General features: G+C 43.2%; 1 protein-coding gene across 7 annotated transcripts in view; it reads right to left on the bottom strand.

The window, feature by feature from the left end:
- The window catches only part of PHLDB2 (pleckstrin homology like domain family B member 2), a 140,570-nt gene that overhangs the window by 94,207 nt on the left and 24,060 nt on the right, over positions 1-22,303 (bottom strand). For 2 of the 7 annotated variants that reach the window (XM_042810684.1, XM_042810692.1), the window contains exon 1: positions 17,645-17,811. The exons of 1 other annotated variant lie outside the window; for it this stretch is intronic. The gene's annotated coding sequence lies outside the window, so the exon portion shown is untranslated. Of the gene's footprint in view, positions 1-17,640; positions 17,812-22,303 lie in introns of those variants that run through there. 4 more of the 7 variants (XM_042810695.1, XM_042810694.1, XM_042810685.1 and 1 more) reach the window with 3 other exon arrangements.

Below are 22,303 nucleotides of genomic sequence, written 5' to 3'. Positions count from 1 at the left end.
ATGGATGGCTGTGGTTAGTAGAGCAGGCAGATTAAAAAAAATGATATAAAAATAAAAACATTAAAAATTAAACTGTAATGGCACATAAGTGACAGCACATAGATGTGCCTGCTCCACAGAGGAGCAGCTCGCAGTGCCCATTTTCTTCATGCAAACCAAAGACCCGAGCCTTTCGTTGCAGCCCCCTAACTCAAACACAGGACAAGGGTAATCACATTTCATGCTTCATGGTTTAAACTGATCACCACATGGATTAGGAAATAAACTTCGTCTCTCATTGCATATAGAGCTATCACATGCTCTCAGAGTTCACTTTCGGGGGATTCTTTGCTACAGCCTCAAGCATCGGGTGGCTGCCACTGGGGAAGATGCAAATACTGGACATGCACAACTTCTCAGCCCATTATTCCATGCATTCCCTAGTGCAGAGCACAGATCAAGAAGGCAGCTTTGTTGCTCTGAGCAGAGAATACTTTGTAGATATTTAACATGTTGCACTTTCACATAATAGTATATTGCCAGGAAATTCCCTTGCTGTGCTAGCTAGAATGCACTGCAAGAGTGGCTTTGATCATCTTCAGAGGTTTTATGCATTTAGCCTTTGAGGCAGTGTTACCATTTCAGAATAAGATTCAACGCCGTCCCCATGACGACATTTAGCCCCATATTTTGTTTTGCTTTCATTTTGCTTTTTTTTTTTTCTTAAACAAACAAACAAAAAACAATCACACATCTTAAATTAAAAAGGTATTCTTAGGGAAATACAAAATTCTCTTTTAAGAAAACTTCTGCCCTGGGGCCCCTGCAGTCTGACCGCCCAGGTAGCCATCCTCAACAGCACTGAGACAGCACAGATTAAACAGCTGGGGACCTCCTCTGTAACTCTCACCCTATTAGAGGGGAATGTAACAATGGGTTGCAAGGCCCGGGTCACTCTCCACGAGATGCTGCGCCCTCAGCTGCTGCCAGGCTGCAGCAATAGCAACAGCAAAGCACTTGGAAATGTGGCAGATGGAATGAATAATTAGGCACAACTTCTTCCCACCAGCCTAGATAAGAGGATTTTGGCAGACTAGTTCCTCAGCGACATGTAGCTGTGTATTCTCCAGTGCTTTGCCTATCTGGTGCTCAAGCAGCACAGAGCATGTGTCAGAGTTGCTTCTCTTCATGCCCTGCATCTTGTTTGCTCTGCCATCATTATTGTACTTTTCCTCCCACATCACCAACTCCAGCGTAACCTCCCCTTCTTGCAAAAGCTGGCTCCTTCAGCTCTCTTTCACATGGCTGAAGTTTTTGTTCACTTTAGGAGGACTGCATATCTATTTCACACAATAGGCACAAGCTCCAGGACACCGCACGCTGTCTGCACAAGAAAGAGCTGTGAGTTTGCCACATAACTCTTTCCGTGTAATCGATTTTCATGCCAACATTTCTGGGCCACAGCAAGCCCTCATGTTCTGGGGAGCCTTTCACAACCAAATGACTTCAGATCTCTCGGAGCTGAATAATCTATTCTGACAATAGGTATTGCTTATGCTTGAAGCTTCAGTCAAGACTGGAGTCCTGCTGATGCTAGATAAACACAGGCAGGTAAACACAGCCCCTGCCTGAAAGAACTTGCTGTATAATTTATGGCAACAAGTAGGTAGAGCAGAGGTGTCCCTGTTCAGGGACTGGAACACAGGGTTGAAGAAAGACTGAAGAAAGTGCTGGCCAAAATGTTGCATCACCACAGATTAAGGCTTTTCCCCCAACAACCACTGCTGGATCACAGAATCACAAGACTGAATGGGACCTTGCAAATTCCCACCGTATAACCGTGCCTGCGGGCAGGATTGGTTACGCCTATGTTGATCTATCTGAAAGCTTACTTCCCTCAGTCTTCCCAAAATAACAAACCCCATTTGGGTTCCATGGTTCTAGGGCCCTGCTCTTTATCCTTAATCATTGGGAGCTCCCACTATCATCTCCACATGGAACAGGATCACACTGTACATCCTGTCACCTCCACCTGTGTAACCTTGTGGAATAACTGACTTTTTCACTACAACTCACTGCCTCAGCCAGTGTCATTCTCAGATCTCTGTCTCTAGGACTAGAGCATAGCCATGTGTTTCCTGCCTTATAACCTGTTGCTTGTTGCAGTGCAAGAATTCACATTTCTCTTCTCGGGACCATGTTCTATTTTCAAATCATTCTTTCCAGTTTGTCAAAGCCTTTCTGAATCAGAATTTTGCTACCCAAAGTTCTTGATCCCCACCACCACTATTGAATACATTTCATCAGAGCTTCCTATTCTACCATCCGAGAAGTTGAAGGAAATAACAACTGGTCTCATGCTGATCTGGTACATTCTGATGTTCGGATTTTGCACTTTTCTGGTCTGCAGTTATATTAAACTGTATGTCTTGAGACTTACCAAGCAAAGTAATACAAATATCTGGTTAAGTTTTGCTTAAGAAAGGACAAATGTTTATAGTGGTTTTATCACGTTCTAAAGGCTGATGTAAACTACTCTGGTGTTTAAAAGAAAAAGTCAAAATGCAGGAAACAGGTGTATTAAGACATTTTCAGCAAGCGTGGGTTTACCAAGTGGAGGAGTAGTGACAAAGCCACAATCCAAACAAAAAATAGGAAAGAAACAGTGACAGAAATAGCATGTAGCTTAATTTGAAAAACATCAGCTCATACTGTCAATTGTCAACATGGCCTGCACATGTTCAGTTTTATTCCCCATTTATTTCTGAGGAGATGCAACAGCATGATGGAACCAGAGATCTGAGAAGTCTGGGCCTAACATGAATATTCCACACACACAGAAAATCCATCACCTTACTCTTAGAGAAACCTGAAGCCTAAGTTTCTAAAACTGCTAAATTAAATCCTTTTGCAGTAAAGCTCTGTTTTTCTGCTCACAGTTGCATCATTTTCTTCTATAGTCAAATATGGCTTTGGAAAAACTATTCATTCTCAAGCCTAATAGGATTATTTCTCATTAACACCCATTAGTGGATATTTCTCTTTGAAGACCAAAGTGAGCACGGTCAATTGATTTGTATGAAAAACAATGATCTCTGCCTTCAAAGACATTCAGGGCTAGAAGTTGAGAGAAGCACCTCACCACAATGAAAACTTACAGAACACCACAATCAGTTTCAAATAGATGTAAAATCTGCCCTGTCATTTTTTTCCATTATAAAACTCCGTGTTTCATAAATCTTAACTATTCTGCTAAATCCAAAAATGTAACACTGTTATGAATTACTCCATAAAATAATATGGCTAGCACACCATCTCACAATACAGGAAATGAACTGTAAAGCTGTAACTTGGTCTTTATGGGAATCTTTTAAAAGAACACAGCTTTTCCACAATGAAAATTGTCAGCAGCAAAACTTTCATTAACGTCGTACTGCTGCTTTAGTAGGATTTTCTGTCACAGCACATTATTCCTATTTTGGCCATCATAAGGCGTATGCAAGCTCTGCTTGCTTAAGAGACTTCATGCCATTTCGTAACTCATCCATCACTATGTGTGATGCTAGTTTCCCCCTTGCTGAGCAGTGTCCCAGCACTGCCACATCCCAGCCTCACACAGGGTAGGACACTTTGGAGCAGGCTTCTTCCCTGCTTGGGAATGGTCAGGCTTAGATCAGCCATGAGGAAGTACCAGCACCAGCACCAGCCTCATCATCCTACACTGAACCCCTGCCATACAAACCACTACAAGTATTAATTTCTGCCAAAGACTTACCCTCCCACTGAAAATCTGCAGATACACGTAGCATCTGAAGGCAAATACAGCTGACCCCTATGACAAATCGTAATGTCTGCTCTGGGACTGAGTGCTACAGTGAGGTATTTGAAAGCCTGTACCTCTCCTATACTGGTCCAGCAAACCTCTTCACCATCTTAACACTGGGAAGGCTGTATTAGGAGGAGCATGCAGAAGTGTTTGCGTTCATACCTGTGAAGCACAAGACTGTCAAAGACACATTCTTTTATTTTTTTTTTTCTCCTTATCATTTTCTACACATTTACAGAATTTTTAAATCATTGAATCACAAGGTTGGAAACAACGTATAAGAACATCTAGTCCAAACGTCTTCTCATTACCATTGCCACCACAAGCACTAAACCACATCACGCAGCACGTCATCCAGACGCCTCTTGAACACTGCCAGGGACGGCGACTCCATCACCTCTCTGGGCAGCCATTCCAGTGCCTGACCACTCTGAGAGAAAAAGGTCTTCCTCATAGAGGTAGTCTTAAACTCAACCTCCTCCCTAGAACACGGGCCACAGAATGACTACTAATAATATTTATTTAACAATGTGTTTGCATTAAAAGCAACTGATCTTACCTGGTAGGACTTTGGGTATGTAATACTCCTGGGTACGGAGATCCAGTTTGGCAGTTCTCATCACCACTGCTGCAGCATTGCATGTCCTCGCACCTCTGCTCTCACAGGAACAGGGCTCTGCTCTGTACATTTGCCATGTGAACACCCCAGCAGCTAGACCTCCCTCTCTAAACAATTTCTACAAATATACTCAAAGAGAACAGCACGCCTCCAGGATAAAGGAGGAAGCAACTTTTTTCATGTTGCTCCTGACAAGATGGGGAACCATGTGGAGCACCAGCCACAGACACAGGGGAGGCAGGGATAGCGATCAACACTGCACATAGAGCTATTTGTCTTAGAACTGTTTCTTTTTATTTACTTTTCACTGCTTCATTTCATTCTTTTACACTCAATTGCTTCTTTCTGTTTACTCTACAAAGCCCCATGGCATCTCTACAACTTTTCACATACAGCATGTGCTCCATTCTTACTACTCAGAAACTGCTCCACATGCTGGGAGTGTTTCCCAAGGTGGTGAGGCTCACAAAGGCAGTAAGAGGGACAGCAGGCTCCCAAAGCAGTTTTCCTGCATCAGCAGCGTGCACAAGGCTTCTCCCTGCCTGGATTCTCTGGCGCCTATGAAGATTGCAATCACCCCTAAGCACTCTCTGGGGGACAGCAATGACTTCTCCACCCTGCTGCTGGCTCTCTGCTTTCACAAACCTCGTCAGAACTTAATTTTGTTGAGTACCTTTCTCCATTTATCGTGCTTAACTGACATTAGACAGCAGATGCTAAAAGTTTTCAGGCTGAAAAGACACAATAGCAGGCCTGATCAAACAGCCTGCTTCCTTAGGAAATTATGTTATTTTACACTTGTGTTAACCCTCTTTGTGCTGCTAGCTTACCTTTTAAGTTCACTGTTATTGGACTTTTGTATTTCTAGATACAATGTAGGAATTTGTGCTTGATTTGCAGCACTTTGCAGTGCCAAAACACGTTTAAAAATAACCACTAAAACATTTCATTTCATATTAAGGCTTATAATCCATCCTTCCCATTTGAAAGTTAAGGCTAAATTTCAGATCTAACTGCTCTAGGTCATATTTTCAAAAGGCTGGTACACATGAAATATGCAACATCGGCTGCAACTGGCTACAGACTGGTGCCAACTTAGAATTTTTATGGAAGACAAGAATAGACAGAGGGAAATAGTTCTCCAGACCCAGTGTAGAATATGCCCTTTCCCAGGCCCTGTGTTATGCTTAACGGTTCGCCTGTAACCATTTTCCAGTCAGCTGGAGGCCCCTTTCCTAGCCTGTTGGGGAGGGGGCTGCTGCTGACTCCTTCTGAAGCAAGGTACGGGGGGCAGGGATTTCTCATTTCTACTCCCTGCTTTCTTGCTCATTCATTTCCCATTAAAAACATATTTTTGAGTCTTTTCATCTTGTTTTTCCACCCAACCCTGGACTCCTCTGAGATGACTACAGCATAAATAGAGCAGCCTCCTTGTTATCCTGGTTCAGAAGGAAATGGACATGTCTAGCAGACAAAGCAGTGTCCATTAAAATGATAACATGTAAGTATGTTCCCTGATGTTGCAGGAAGCAACTCAGCAAAGTTGTTTGTAACCTTCCCTCTTCCCCAGCAACACCTCTAGCAAATGCTTGCATTGCTCCCCTGAGGTTCAGCTCTCTGTCCAAGAAGCTGCTCCCTCTGATTTCAAAGGCACAATGTGCATAAAGCCTGAAACAACAGCTGTGCCCGGTCTGTACACAGGTGCCTTGAAGTAATAATGATAATTTAGCTATCAACCCAGTCTACACATCATCACATCATTCAGAGAAGAGCAGAAAAGGCGGTCACAGACCCGCAGGGCCTCCCCTGGGTGGCAGCCCTGACAGCCACCTCCTTCCTTCATCTCTTCTTTTGCGCCTACCCTGTCGATCAGGCCTAAGAGATGTCAACTGCTGGTGCACCAGCTATCTGTAGCAGACAAGGGTAAGTGCATTCACATTGCTCTGACAAACAGCTACCTATGTCCACTTCTTTTTGGTTATCAGCATGGCACAGGGTTTGGAGCCCATGCATCTTGCTCACACTACCCCATTTCTCCTTGCTGTGAATTCAAGCTTGAGTTTACAGGCTAGTCCAAATGAAAATTAAAAGACTATAGAGTCCTGAAGGCTCTAGCAGTTAGGTCAATATTTGGATTAAATACTTTAATACAGATAAGTCAGCCAAGAACCAGTTTCTGTTCTTGGAAAACATGCTAATGTTTAAAAATAATTCAGCCTTCACAAGAATGAAAGGCTAAAAACCTTTTTTATGTCAAGGGCAATAAAGCTTCTTTTTTAGAAGCAAATTGCTGATCTCAATAAAGAGAAATATTGTCTCAAAAACTTTTTTCATTTTCAAATGTGCCTTAAAATATCAAATACGGTTTGGTTCAAATGTACTCTCAAAGAAATCAAATAAAACAATGCCTTCCCATAACATAGCTGATTTGTTAAGGTGTTTTATTTCAAACTGAGATATTCTTTTTTTTCCAGCTAAAACCAAACAGAGGAAATTAATGACTACAATTTATCATTCCCCAGACTCATGATTTAACAGCAAGTGTTTTAAATTAGGTAAATTCTCATTGTCCCTAGCAGTAACACCAGAGAAATCTCTCTTGGGGAGGGGGTCCTGGTTGACCGCTCACATTTATAGTTGGGGTTGACAGTGATAGGACAAGGGGGAGTGGTTTTAAACTGAGACAGGGGAGCTTTAGGTTAGGTATCAGGAGGAAGTTTTTCACACAGAGGGCGGTGAGGCACTGGAACAGGTTGCCCAAGGAGGTTGTGGATGCCCCATCCCTGGAGGCATTCAAGGCCAGGCTGGATGTGGCTCTGGGCAGCCTGGTCTGCTGGTTGGTGACCCTGCACACAGCAGGGGGGTTGAAACTGGATGATCATCGTGGTTGTTTTCAACCCAGGCCATTCTGTGATTTTATGATTTCTTGGATGGGGGTATGGGTGCTCACTGGGAGCGCTGGGATTTTGACCTTAAGCTGTCAGCATGCTCTGGCAGATGGTTATTGTGCCTGTATCAGTGCAACCACAATCTGACAGCCCAAGTCCCACATTATTGTTTCCAAAGGAAAAGCATGCTTCCCCTCTTCCTTCTCATTTCCTGAAAACAATAATTTCTTAATTCAAGACTCTAACACTCATTTATCCAGGAGGCTGTTTCACAGTAACTATCCCACTTGGAATTCATGTTCTGCTTCATCACAAATTAACCAGATTTGTTGTTGCCATTGTTTTTAAAATGTTGGGCAAGCCCCCATTCCCTCAGCCTCCTTCTCCTCCTGCAGGACTCCCCACATGACCGCCTGATCCTCCCCATCCTACTCGGTCAGGAGCATCTGAAGAGCAGGAGCTTGGCCCACGCTCAGATATTTTCCTCCAGTGCCATGCTTTGGCTGATGTGGCCAACCATCAACGCCAAGACATGCTGTCTCCGGTTACCTTGGGGAGATGGAGCCGTGCCCATCTTTCCAATAGGAAGCCGGAAGGGTAACAGAGGTTATAAACAATGAATACCTTGTAATTAGCAGCAGTGCAATTACTCACACAAAATGCTGGCTTTGAGGGGGCTATGTGGCTGCCTGATGAACCTATGTGCCCCGTTTCGATGCGCTGCGCTAATTAACATCTTAAAACAGGCAGGAGAGCAGTTTCAGCGTTGTGAAGGAGCATCATTCAACCTCAGATACTGCACAAACACTAAATGCCGTCCACCCACAAAACAACGTGCCACAGACAGCTCCTTAGCACAGGTCAGAGACTCAATGAGAGGCAGCATTCCACCCTACCGACATGCAGGTCACTCTTAATTAACTTATCAAAGACTGTGAGGGCCCTTGGGGCCTCCTCCAGGCAGACAGGCGGTGGGAGTGAGTTTGTTGGCATGCGCCAAGCACGCCAGGCATGAATCCCAGCCCTCTCCCAGCATCCTTCAGCACGTGGGCACAGCCAGCCGGCACAGAGGAGAAGGCCTCGCAGAACGCGTGGGTGCTGCTTGGAGGAAGAGAAAAAAAAAAAACAGAGGCAGCATGCACAGCGATAACGTTAGTATTGCAAAAATCTGCTAACTGTGTTGGCTGAAGCTCACTAAAAAGCCCTCAAGGGCTGTAGAAGCATCTCCGTTTCTGTGGCATGCTGTGCTCAAGCTAGAAGATGGACCAAGTCCTGCCCAGGTCTGTGAAGTACCATTAGGCTGCTGTTTCCCCACCTCTGCACAGGTATATAGTTTTTTGACAGCCTCAGATCATGTGAGAAGATACAGCTAAATAAAATCTTACAGCTTTACTTTAGGCATGGTGCAGAAGAATAACTCACAGTAACTGGTCTTGGGTACTGGCCACAAAGAGCAAAACAAACCACTTTTTTCATAGAATCGTTTGAGTTGGAAGGGACTCCCTAAAGGCCATCTAGTCCAACTCCCCTGCAATATACAAGTATACCTACAGCTAGATCGGGTTGCTCAGAGCCCCGTGCAGCCTCACCTTGAGAGTATCCAGGAATGGGGCAACCACTACTTCTTTGGGCAACTTGTTCCAGTGCCTCACCACCTGAATCTTTCCTCTTTTGGCTTAAAACAGTTTCCCCTTGTCCCACTGCAACAGACTCTGCTAAAGCGTCTGCCCCTTTCCTTCTTACAGCCCCCCTTTAGATACTGAAAGGCTGATTCCAGGTCTCCCCAGAGCCTTCTCCTCTCCAAGCTGAACAGCCCCAGCTCTATCAGCCTTTCCTCACAGAGGAGATGTGCCATCCCTTGGATCATTTCTGTGGCCCTTCTCTGGACATACTCCCACAAGTCCACGTCTCTCCTGTTAGGAGTCCTGGAGGACTCTATACCTGGACACTGATAATACTGAGCTCCCAGCCTTTCACTCAACCCTTCTCCAGCCACCTCCAGACCTCAGTCCTGAGCAAGCTCCTGAACAAATCACACATTTCATGTTGTAACTATCTTACTGTCATAGAACAAGGTCTTTAATCCTGGACTGGAGCCTGAGAAGCCTGAGACAGTCCTAAACCATGTGCAATTCCATCACACTTATCAACACTGCTACCATTTGAGTACAAAGCTGGGCAATGAAAAACAGTAAAAATATGCTACCTTGGACACTAAAGTACATTATAGTAAGAGTGACAGCATTTGGCTTTTTTTTTTCTTTTTTTGAGATCTTTGCCCTCTGGCTTTCAAAACATTCATGAAAAGGCTGAGAATGTCATTCACATCCAAAATAACACGGAAGTTTTATCATAGTCCACATGTTCAAAGCACTGTCAAGACTTTAATCCACACAATGCTCCTGGGAACCAACATCCTTCTCCTTCATCCCACCAGAAAGTACAAGTGTTCACAGGAAGTCTGAGGGCATATCTCATTCAGTTTAGGAATATTTATCCTCTTTTCATGGAAATATTTTGCAGAGAGAGCAAGAAAACTCCAAAATAACTGTCTAGGAAGAGTTTTCCATGTTCATGTAAAAGTTATTTTTCAGTAAGATCCTTTTCTGTGAGAATCTTCTCACAAAAAATAAAATTCAGCCACCACTGCTTGAAAATACAATACAACAGATAATATATAAACATTTCAGGAGACTGGTAAGTTTAAAATGACTATCCCAAGAGTAGATATCAGGTCAGGGCTGTAGCCATTGTGCAATTGATCCCCATCTGTTTCTACTCATGATGCAGCTGCATCTACATGCACTGTGTCATCACCACGCCTTCAAGCTCATGGGGCTGCCTTAAGTTTTCAGCATATCTGAACAGTATTTTTGACTATTCATCTTTTCATCAGCTGCATAGTAAGCTTTGAAGCAACCAAGCTGGAGATGTAATGTGTTCTTAACCGACATCTCATTGGGACCTGCTGTCTCAGCCCTTTCTTGACAAGTCACCCGAAGTCACGCTCAATAGAAGAGTTTAAGCCAGCATTTTGCTGTTTTTTCCTAAATTTCTTCTGTGAGAGAAGAGCCTGAGACAGACATCTATAAGGATTTTGGTCTGTAACTACTTCTGAGAAGCTAACTCTCTGTTAACTAGAATGGGCATCCAGCTTATGCTGTCACATCAGCAGCTCCCACCAGTAGAAGCTGTTTCACTATCTGCAACTTCTTGCTAACTCTAGCAGAGCTCACAGAAAAATTCTTCTTCTTCTCGCCAATTCCAGTGCAACTCAGACCACTGCTGGAGGATGCTTTTGCCACTGGTGACAAACAAGGTCTCAAGCTCGATCCATCAAAATAATGATGAAACCACCATCATGCCTTTATCGATCAGAGCAATGGAGCATTTTAAAGAGTCTCAGATGTTGTTGTTAGATTAAAAATCCACTTATACAGTTAATATTTTATATAACACATGCTTTCATAAGTTTATGCTTCTTTATTACTGTCCCCTTTATGCTCTTCCCCACAGTTGTGGTAAATGTCAATAGTGCCCATCAGTGATCTCAGCTTGAAAACTATTTCAGTCACAGCTCTTGTTAATGTGAAATTAAAAGCTGAGCTGGAAGAGGTTTTGCAATCTGACCCTTCTCCTTTATAAAGACACACCTCAGTTGTAACACTTAACCAATACCAGATCCTTAGTCAATATTTATTCCCTAAAGCTACACATATTATTTGGCTACCTGATGTTTTGCCTGCTTGTATATTTCAGACAGAGGGTAGCTGTTCCATGGGAAAACACCCCAAAACAAGCAAACAAACAGAAAGTACAAAGACAACACACTGTCTCCGTTCATAAAAATATTCAACTGTAACTTGCTGGCCTGCTTAGCGTAGTTTTAAGTCTTTGTTTTTTGTAAGCCTTTCTATCTTGCACACAAACATCTCCATGAAATCAAAGCATGCTTCACCAACGTCAGCATCAGCGTATCCCCTCGCTACCCCCGGCTTTCAAGGCAGTTGCTGTCAAAGGTGCAGAGCTTGATGCTGAAGGGCTGCTGTGAATTTGCCTTCTTAACTTGAGGGACGTTAGGGAGCTGAACCTCTGCCAGAAAGCAGCCTTGTTTGTTATTAACACAGCCCATATTTAGCAATGTGTCTCCGAAGGAAAAAAGCACATACTTTCATCTGAACAAAGCCCCATCGCTGTACAGAGCCAGGTCCCCAGGGACCTCTGGATCCCATTTTGCATGGCCAAATAAGGTAAAGCAAGAATGTAAAAAATGCAAACCTGGCCTGAAATTGCCCACAGCTTTGAGAAGAGATTTTTAGGACTTTTTAACCTTTTGTTATACATCAGATGATGCCGCAAGGCCTTCTTTTTATTACTTCTCCCTGAATACCTAACTTCCCGCACATATTTTAGAATACAAGTGAGCTTTAAGGAGATGAAGAGGTTTGGAGACCAAGGCAGGAAGAAGCAATGGGAAATGATATTAAAGAAAAAAGTCTTAAAGCTTCACCTGAAATTAAGGTAATGTGATTTGCCAACAGGTACTGAAAGGACATTCTCCAACTTAGAACCAAGCACCATTCTGAAATGCACGCGAGGGGGAAACTATCAGGCTGTGCATTATGAACTTCCCTGAGGCTTTTAATTCAAGCCCATTGCTATTGAGCTGCACAACTTTTCTGTGAATGAGTAGCCAGAGAAGTCAGTCTCTCTAATGAGCTAAACTGTTAGCCACTTGCAGAAGGAAGGGCAGGATGAATATTCTGATTGCACTGAAACACCTCTTTTACAAAGATTTCCTAAGGAGGAACACTGACTTGGTTTTTCTGTATGCCTCTTTAACCACAAGCACATTACCTCTTGTCCTCCAGCACTGTCTCTGTACCTCATGGCTTCCTATGTCCAAAAAGTACGTGGCTGTTTCATGGGAACCCAGAGATCAAAATCTACCTTATGAATGTGCATTAAAACCACAAGAATCTAGGACATGGGAAAAGCAAGCAGCTACATACCATTCTAATAGAATTACACATACACCAGAGTTATTCCGCTTCAAAAACAATCAGTGCAAGAAAAATCACTGAGGAGACAATGAATACAAGATCAAATCATCATTTAAGGAGGTGGAAGAAGCACAGATTTCTCAACAAGCTGAAGACGACACCAAAAAAAAAAAAAAAGGATTTTTGTTTTTTTTTTTCTAACTAACCAAGGGATTAGGAGATGTGATTAGGCATTGTGGGCATCCTGCGACTGAGAAGCTTCTCTTGGCTTCCAGGGAAATGAAAACATGGTCAAAAAACTAAGATGTTCTGGCATTACCATCACTGATGGAGACTCTTGTAAGATCACAAGTGTTTCTCAGCTGGCTGCTAACTTTTGTAGAAGTACCATTAAAGTCATCTTGGTACAGTGCTCACTGGTCTCACGCACATATCAAGGAAGTACCATATATACATACAGCTGAAGGCCATTAGGGAAAAGAAGCAGTTTTTCACATCTAGAAATACATTTTCTACAGCAGATTAGCAATCAAAGCTGTTAAGTGCTAGCTAATCCATTCCAGCATTGTCATATGAGCAGTTCTCAGTTCGCTTTGCCCAAATTAAAGCTGAAAAGAACAGCTTTAAAGGTTCTCTTTACCTCTCCCATAAAATAATTAAAATGAAAATTTAGAAAAGAATGAAGCCAAGAAACTGAAAAGTGAGAAGAACATACCTTTTGCCACACTGCACGCAAAAGAACAGGGGCATAGGTCAGGTTTTTCCTGTGTCACAGGGTTCAGACTTCAAAACTTCATCATACAGTGCTGTTCCTGAAGTCAAGTCTGGTGCCTCACTCTGGGCCATGAGCAGCTGCACTGGCACAGCAGGACCATCCAGGCTCCAATATTACAAGGCAGAAGAGAAAACTCATCCAAACTCATGAATTTTGCATAAGTCCGTGCAAAAATTAGGAAGTATATTCCTCTACAGGCAAACTGTCACATGGTCCCCACCTGCTTGATTTCTGTTAGCTGTGCTGATGCAAGAGCTTTGGGTTGGACTAAAAATAATAAGTATAAGAAGCATAAGAATCTAGGGCTTTTTCACAGTCAGAAGTATGAAAACAGTGAAAGGCCTCTATTTGAACATGGTTTGGATTTTGATGCCTTACTCAGCCAAAACACAACCCTCAGTTTGAAGACTGCTACAATGATTTTCATGCAGACGTGAGCCTGAGCATCATTCTGGAAGCCAGAGGACTCATGGCTAACATTGCTCCAGACTTCTCTGCTCAGCACAAGATTAGGGAGGCAGAGAGAAAAATCCCTCCATCCAACCAACCCGATGTTTTAAAAATATAACTCTAAGCTCCTAGAGCTGACACATGCTACAGTGCTTCAGGATCAGTCCTTCCAAACTGACTTTGGTACGGCGAGACAGGTCCCAGCGACCACAGGGACTGGCTGCCTGGAGACCTTATCCCTGCTTCTGGGAGATTTGTCTTGGCCTGTTACATCCTTACCTAACAGCCCATGGGAGCCACAGGGTGTCACACTGCCCAGACCCATAGGAAGCTTGAGCTTTCAGAAAAACCACAGCAGCTATGGGTTACCTTTCCCCAGCAACCCTTGACAGGAGAACTGCAAAGAGCAGGGCTCCATGGGGAGGTCTGACAGCTACATCCCAGTCAGCTGTCTTCTGGCTAGGCAGCTGTTTACCTGAACCAAAGCAAGGAGATGCTATGGAGTTTCTAGCCACGGCTTGAGACTAGATTTAAAACTATAGAAGCTTCTTCTTGCTTTTTTCATGAAGTACTGAAACTGAGCAAGGTCCTCTAACAGAGTCCTGAAGCTCTTCAAATCTGCTGGGTAAAATTTTAACCTTTGCCTCTGATATAGAGGAACCTGTGTGGAACGAAATTTAGATAATTATTTTGATAAACTTGAAATTCACATTCCTTGCTAACCAAACCTAAGATACTTTTCATGTATCGAGGCTTCCAAAAGTATTAGAAAGCTTTAGCCACAGTTTTTTCACGTTTTGGAAGTCTGTTTTTAAAATCAGGTCAAACTGGGGCAGATAGCCATACGTAGGGCCATAAGTAGGGCGTCCTGTTAATAATCAACAGCAGTTTCCCTATTTAGTCTAATTGAAGATTTTGGGAGGAAAAAAAAATATCAAAAACCAGCCATGTGGAAATAAATTCTATATATATATATACTTATGGTTCAGAGCCAATGAGAGGAAAAATGGATTGTACATCTCTGGATATCATGTCATGATCCAAGGCCCAAGCACAGCACTGGCCAAGGGTTCCAGCAGAACCAGGCTCCATCAGGTGCAATCACGAGACTGCTGTACTGGAAGCAATCTTGAAGGGGGAGCAGGGAAAGCATTTGGGCAAGAGGCAGTAGAAATATCTTCCACATCTGGAACCTCACCAGGTATGTGCCACCAGCAGTCTCACTGGATGTCCACAGGAAATGCCAAGCTCAGTTCTTTCACTTGCATTTCTCACCCTACCACATCACATACAGCCTCCCCAAGGAAAACCACATCAGAACCGAACAAGAAAAACAAAGCACCAATACTTGTCCTACTTCTGCTAGCTGGAGCAAATGAAATTAAATAGATCTTTGTGTACATTTCACATCTGTGTGCTTGGATACCACAGTGCAGTGCAGAACAAAAGGAAATTTTATGCCTAAAACATGTCCTATAAACTGTTCTCTACATCAGGGTGAAGGAGAATGAGGATACATTTTCATATGCCATGTGGGAGTAGGGCTACGCAAAAGCTTAATGTTAGGGGTGGGCTTATGTGACAGGCTTGGGTTATAGCTGGACAAACTGTGAGGACGACTTCTTCACATTCAGGCAGAATAATGCTCTGTGTGCTTGGCAAGAGCCTGAATTGCAATGTCCAAGTGCACGTCTTAAGTTACCCAGTCAGAGCAAGCAGATCTGGGCTTTGGCTGAACACAGAGCCCAGGCTGAATTTCAGCTGGCGTTGCTCTAGGCCCATCTCTGCTTGCTATTGCTCTTGAGTTCAGCTCTCAACCTTGGTCACAGGACTGTGCTTCTCTCCTTCAGCTCCACATTCGCACATATTTGCACACATGTTTTCAGTGGGTGTCCCAGGTAGCCTTCCTTCTTGCGCAATTCATCACAGTATAATTCTCCAGAAACAAAAGTGCTTGGAGAAAAAAAATATCCCTGGGTAATTTTCTATCTGTCCTTCACAAAGAAGCAACATGGAGAAAAGAATCAATCCAGAGACAGGAAGAAAACTAGCCAGAAGTCATCAAGTACAGGAAAGAAAGAAAACTGAGAAGCGGGGAGAAAGGAAAAAAACATCTGAAGACAGTTTTTTATTTAATTTCTAAAAGCACATTTCTGGAAAAAGAGATCTTTGCTTTGGACTTGGAGTAAATAATCACTACCTCCCTGAGTTCGTACCCAAAGGATACACCGGGTCAGGTGTTCTCACAGCCAGGGGGATTCAAAGAACTAGTGAACCTGGGAGAGGGCCTGCAGAACGCATCCCAGTTGTGGGGTTGGGAATTCACAGCTCAATGACAAGGGGCAGCCTCAGGAAGAGCTGAAGACTGGAGAGATTTGACAGTCCAAGGAGCTTGGGAAGCACAAACTTGGGCTTGCAGCAGTGCTCCTTTTGAGCATCAGACAAGCATGCTTTAATTTTCTGAGCTTCCCAGATGAATTGCAGTTATGTACATGCTGTTTTATAGGCAGAGGAAATCCTCCTTTTATGCTTTCCAGCCCCCACTCGTTTCTCCTCCCCAGAAGTTTTTATCCTCTCAGCTGTGCCAAGCATCAAATGAGCTGCATGTGTAGTTATGCTCCCAGAGAGCAAGAGCCCTGGAGAAGCAGTCAGGAGTAGGGAATCTGTGATCACCACCTTTTTTTTTTTTTTTTTTTTTCCCCTCTTAAGACTCCTGTTGCAGGCTATTCTAACGTGTCGAATTAGCAGCTACTTGCAATTCACAGGCATTTTAAAGTGAAGAAATTGTTAAAATCAAAACAAGTGCTTTCACATTCGACTTCAAAGTTTAAAGAGAGTTTTCTTCGCTGGTCACCTGAATCTGTTTTATGAAGACATCTGAAAAGCATTTTTATCATCCGCTGAGCAATATATACTCACGAAGCTGTTCTAATTGCTTTGGAATGTGCACCCTGGCTGCTGGAACAGCTTGGTCCTGCTGATACACTGAGCAAAGTAATGCTGGCTCATAGGACATGCTTTATATCCCTCATTCTGAAGGTAAGCAGCATGAAATTTCAGAGAATGGTAATAAAGCAAAGAGTGCACAAATGTTAACCTTCACAAAGCTGCCTTACATGCTTACCAGAGCATACTCATCAGGAAAAAAAAAAAAAGCAAACAAACGAAAAAAACCAACAAAACCACAAAACCTACCACAACTGAAACACTGATCAGTAATTTCATACTAGATCTATTTTACAGATGGAAATTGCACTGATGAAAATGTATTCCAGGTCCCCTCTTTGCCAGTCTCTGACATGCAAGGAGCCACAATCCCTGCCCACAGGTGAGCCCTGCCATTAGCCTGCTGCCATGCCCTCCCCTCTGAGAAACAGCTGAGGTATCATATTGAGAGGTCAGAGATGATCCACTCAGTCTTGCCTTAATCTCCTAGACCCAAAGCAGAACTCTGCTCTGTATTCCACATGCCCAGGCTCACTAACAGTATACACTCACAAAACTGGAAATAGCTCTATCTAACAAGGTGCCCCCTGCTCTATAAGGGTACTGTGGGCAGCTCTCCCTGCATCTCCGCACAAGGCTCTGGACCTACAGGTGGTCCTCATCCTCCTCACAGCTGCTGCCTCCCACATGGCTGCTTCACTTTTCCCCTCACGCTGCCAGTTCCTGCAATACTTTTTATTTCTGTTTTTTCTTGTTTCTTCCCATTTTCTCTTGCTGTGAGGAAACTGATCTACAGGAGAAAGCTTGGAGGTTGCAGAAGGGATCTTCCCCACATGACCTTTTTAATCCTTGGCCTCCTCTGCTTCAGTCAACACCACAAGTGCCTTTTGCTACGACAATCCCCATTTGTTGCTTAGGAATTAAACATTGACTAAACACATCATTCTGCATAGGCCATTGAACTGGAAGAATGTTTGGTGAGCTCAGCAGCTAGAGCTTTATTAACCATCTCTAGTGACCTTCTCCTTCAGTGAAGCAAACACAACGCAGTGATTTGGTTTCAGACCCTTTCCACGCTCTCCCTCAGTAAACCACAACTCTCCTAAAGCCCTAACACCCACATTAAAAAGCTCTGCCCACAGGCAGTGACTTACTTACTTATCCCACCAGAGTATAAAGCTTACACGGTTCCACACTTCACCATTCCCTGCTCTCTCCAGACTGGTTTTGACATTCTCAAAAGCACCGCCATCACTTGCATCTGCTGCTCCTGTTGCCAGACTGGTAAGTGGAAGTGCTGCAATCCCATTCCAAAGGGAGATGGTCTCATTTAGTATGCCTGCAATGTTTAACAACACTCTAGAGAGCAGGTCAGCTGAAGGTGTGTTGACACAAAACAGCCAAGAGATAAGACAACAAATGGAGCTCTACAAACATCCAGCAGGATGATAACAGAAGTCCAGAAATCCCCCCTAGGGGTGGATACTCCCTCCCCAGATAGCAAAATAACCATGAAATGCATTCTGGAGTAATTATATTCTGAATACAGGTCTGGAAAGGCTGCTTTGGGCTTCTCACTCTTAGGCACTTAACAACAGCAAGAAAAAGATGTGAGAATTCTTTGCATTTTCTGAATTTTCCTTTAGTTCACAACCATCCTTCTATACTGAATTTAGTGCCGTCAAAAGAGAAGAACACAGGAAAGAGCTCACATTTCCCTCAAATGCAGTGCCAATGTTTCCTGCTGCCAGCTGATCAGGAGTAAAAAACTTTGAATTTTAGGTAGCCTTCTGAGGTTGCCAATCAAGACAACAAAAAACCCCAGCAAACTCCTCTATCACCTCACCTCACTGCATTCCATTTGGTGGCATTTTGCCAGCGCTAATAATTGAGCATAATGGTGAAGTGCTTTTGAATTTCAAAGGCAGCTTTCATCACTTGTCCTAGACTAATCAGCTCTGGAAAAAAAAATAATAAAAAAAAAGTCAGTCTGAATACTGTCTCAACCTGGAGCCAAAAAGCCATACCTGATCTAATTAAATTCTCTTACAGAATACAGCTATATGTGCCAGCTATCTCTGAGCTAGGAAAACAACAGCACCAGCATTAGTAATGAGACTCACTGAGCAGGGTAGGCAAGTCCTGACCAACAGGAATCTAGCAGGACAGGAACAAAAGGGAGATGTGATAATAGATTTGAGGATCCTAACATGAGACACTATTTATTTGTTCCCTCTCCTGCCCTACCACACATAGGATTCTTTAAGAAGAGGATAACGTGTGGTACACTGAAATGTTAGAGATGGTATCTTGGCGTACGTGCTGGAACCTAACTGTGACCTGGGGGTCAGCATTACCCAGGGAGGTGTGTCTCACATCTTCAGGAGGAGCAAGGTAGCAAATATATCCAACCACACTTCACAGAAGTCATTTTTGTCATTTTTGCATTCGTATGAGAGAGTTTCAGTCTGCTCAACACAGAGCGTATGCGGATCTATATGTTTGCAGCTCCTGGTACCATAGTAGGAGCATTCTCAAGCTTTAATGAACATGGTGCAACACTGTTGTGATCTGGGCAGGTATAAAGATCACCACTGTAATTTTCAGCATATTGGAAGGTACTCACATTTTTTTTCTTAGGGATGATAACACTATACCTATACTATACTATTTACCACTATAAATTTTGTTCATGATTTTAGCACGCTTGAAGACATCCATAAAATAAGTCTCCACCTGTTGGTTCCACAGGCATCTTAGGTCTACAAATACCATTAGAATGATATTAATGATAGGGACCCAAGAAAAACAAGGCCCTGGGAACAGGACAGGGCAGCTGACTCTCTAACAAGAAGGCAGGTGATAGAGACCTGGCACACCTCCACACCTCCTGGCCAGCACTCCTTGTGAACTGAGGAACAGAAGTATACACATCTACTCAGCATTACATTTCAGTGAGCATGAGAAAGGTAAAAAGCATTTTCAATCTCAGCTTTTCCAAAGTGCCCTAACCAAGCACTCACATCCAGCATGGCAGGATAATGAGAATTTCAAGTTGGCTGCTTGCTTGCCATCTACAAAACGTATGTTTTCAGTGGAAGCTCTAGTGTCCTCAGGAGGCTGGATTTCCAGCTTGTTTCTCACTCTCTGCTGAAGTCATTGCTGCAACAGCTCCTATAGCCTTTTCTGCTCTGAAATCCACAGTGTAGTGATATAGCAGAGAACAAATTCACTGTTCAATCTCATTTCACTCCTGGGTAAACAGAATTTCACTACAATCATAATCTTGAGGTCCCTGGTGCTTATTAACACTGCCTGCATTATTTGTCAGCCCTGGAAAGGGGATCAACCTAGCCCCACAACAGGAGGAAGGAACTAAATACAGAAGGGAAATTAAACTACTCAGAAGCCCTTGTTCTTTGCAATAAAGGCAAAAAGGAAAGATTCTAATTATCTAGCTTATTGCCACAAATAAGCACATTTTTAGTGGTTTTATTTTCAGCATTTTTTCCCAAGAGATGGCATTCAACCATCTGAGAACACAGTCCTCCTTGTGCACAAAATCCAGATGGCATCACCAAATCTCTTTCCAGATGTAGCACTATGAAAACAAATGATTAACTGTTAGAGACACCAAGGTCCTCAAAGTTACATTACCATCTGCACATGTAAACTATTGTTGCAGCAGCCTTGTTCTCTTTTTGTGAAGTTCAACAACCCTACCCTGAGTTTTGGATTTGCCTTGAAACTTACAGCCTGGAAAGGTTTGTCTGGTTTGGGGCACAATTGTCAACACTGTGCATGGCTACACACTGAACACGTCCAGCATGCAGGGGAAAAACAGTCTTGAGAAACACCATCTCATCACTCTATAAACACATCCGTGGTGTGCAACCAAAGCAGCAACATGGTGAGACAGCTTGCATCATTTATCTTCAGACAACCCTGTTACCAAGGGGTACTTTTCAAGACAGATTTATGGAAGGCCAGAAGAGGATGATCTTTGTGATGCACACGTTTTTATGGTTTTAGATTTGGCAGTGAACAACGGGCATTTTTCAAGCAATAACTGCTATCTCACAGGATGAGATGGCTGTTTCTAATGCTGTGAAGTTCAAATCATGACTCCTCTACAAAATGCAAAATTATAGGAAAAGCTCTGCCGTAATGTACGTAGGCTGGAATAACAGTGATTGTTATTTCCCTCTGAAGAAATGCCTGGCACGTTCTATTTTATTTGCTGCCAGTGTAATCAAGTTTCAGCACTTTTGTAATCACGACACTGTATTTAACTTATCAGATGAACTTCGTGCTGGATGCGATTCAAAGGATGAACTCCATGTAATAATTTGTTCTGAAGAAACCCCCAAACCAAAAAAAAAAAACAAAAAAAACAACAACATTTTTTGTTGCAAAGGAAAAACTGCAACAATTTCTGCTGTGTACATTTCAGTATTTGTTTGCTCCTTCCTTTCCTCTGCTCCAGTCTTTCCCTGAGGATGCTTTTTCTTTCTTTCACTTATGATATCAGGCTAATTTCAAGCTGGAAGGCAAGACAAGAATACTGAAATCCAACCCTTTGCTCAGTTGCTACGACTGAAAAGCGAACACTCAGTAGCAGAAAGGTCAAGGAAAATACCTTCCTCATCTTTAATTCTCATTTACACAGACCTCACCAAACAAACAAGGTATGTTTTTCTCCACCCAGGCTGCCAGATGATGACTTTGATGCAGGGAAGAACATCCCCTCAGGCAGTCTTTTATTTCCCTTTTCTTAAAACATATTTGCAAGAAGCAACACGTTAAAAAACAACAACTCAGTTCTCAGTTTCTTCTGTAGTACAGACACCCACGTTTGTGACCCAAGATGACTTGGTTTTAGAGTTGCCAAGGGATGTCAAAGGCCAAGATGCTGCCTGTAGCAGGGATCTGGGAGCAGGGACATGTCTCAGTCTGCTGCTTGCCACTCTGCTCAGCAGCCACAGGCACATCTCCACAAACAAGATCAAAATACCATCATGATTTTAACAGATGAAAATGCTGAAGACATGGTACAACAGTCAGTGTTAGATTAAACACAAATTACCCTTTTGAAGCCAACCAAGAGATGCCACCTGTGCTTTGTATTTGCTGGTCAAGATTTTAAGCCATTTCAGTAAAATATAAAATCATTTCCATGGAAAGTCACTTGTTCAGCATTCTCTTGAGTCACCAGGACTCTTCCAGAGGTTGATCCTGAAGCAAAGATGCCTGCCAGTACTGCAGATGGACAGTGTGCAACAACATCATGTCCCATTCTTTCCTCTAAATGCAACAGCTGCCTTGCTACCTCAATGCAGCAGTGCCTGAGGATGTTCACGTGCTGGCTTCCCTTCTGATAGCACAGAATCATAGAATGGCCTGGGTTAAAAAGGACCACAATGATCATATAGTTTCAACCTCCCTGCTGTGTACAGGGCTGCCAACCACTATACCAGGGAACTAGATCAAGGTAGTGATCCTCCACAGCTAAAATCTGCTTTTAAGTTCAGTAGCATCTCCTGAGAGGCAAATATTTAGTCACATGCAACTCAGGCATGATTCTGATCGTCACAGAGCTACTTGGAGGTTTATGACAACAGCAAAACTCTGCACATAAGGAATGCATAAATTTGTCACAGAATGTGACTAGTCTCATTATGTGCTCTGCAAAGGATGTCTACCTTCTACATGTGCCCACATATCTTTGTGCAGCACTCCTGGTAGGCACTAGACTGCAGCATGGACACCAAGAGTCAGTTAAATACAATATGGAAGCAGGGTTACCATACTCAATCT

Source organism: Centrocercus urophasianus, unplaced genomic scaffold (assembly GCF_019232065.1).
Source record: "Centrocercus urophasianus isolate 14NV4802_14NV808 unplaced genomic scaffold, USGS_Curo_1.0 seq_12, whole genome shotgun sequence".
Classification (NCBI taxonomy): Eukaryota; Metazoa; Chordata; class Aves; order Galliformes; family Phasianidae; genus Centrocercus; species Centrocercus urophasianus.
The sequence above is the reverse complement of the archived record's forward strand: the minus strand, read 5'-3'. Positions and strand labels throughout refer to the sequence as shown.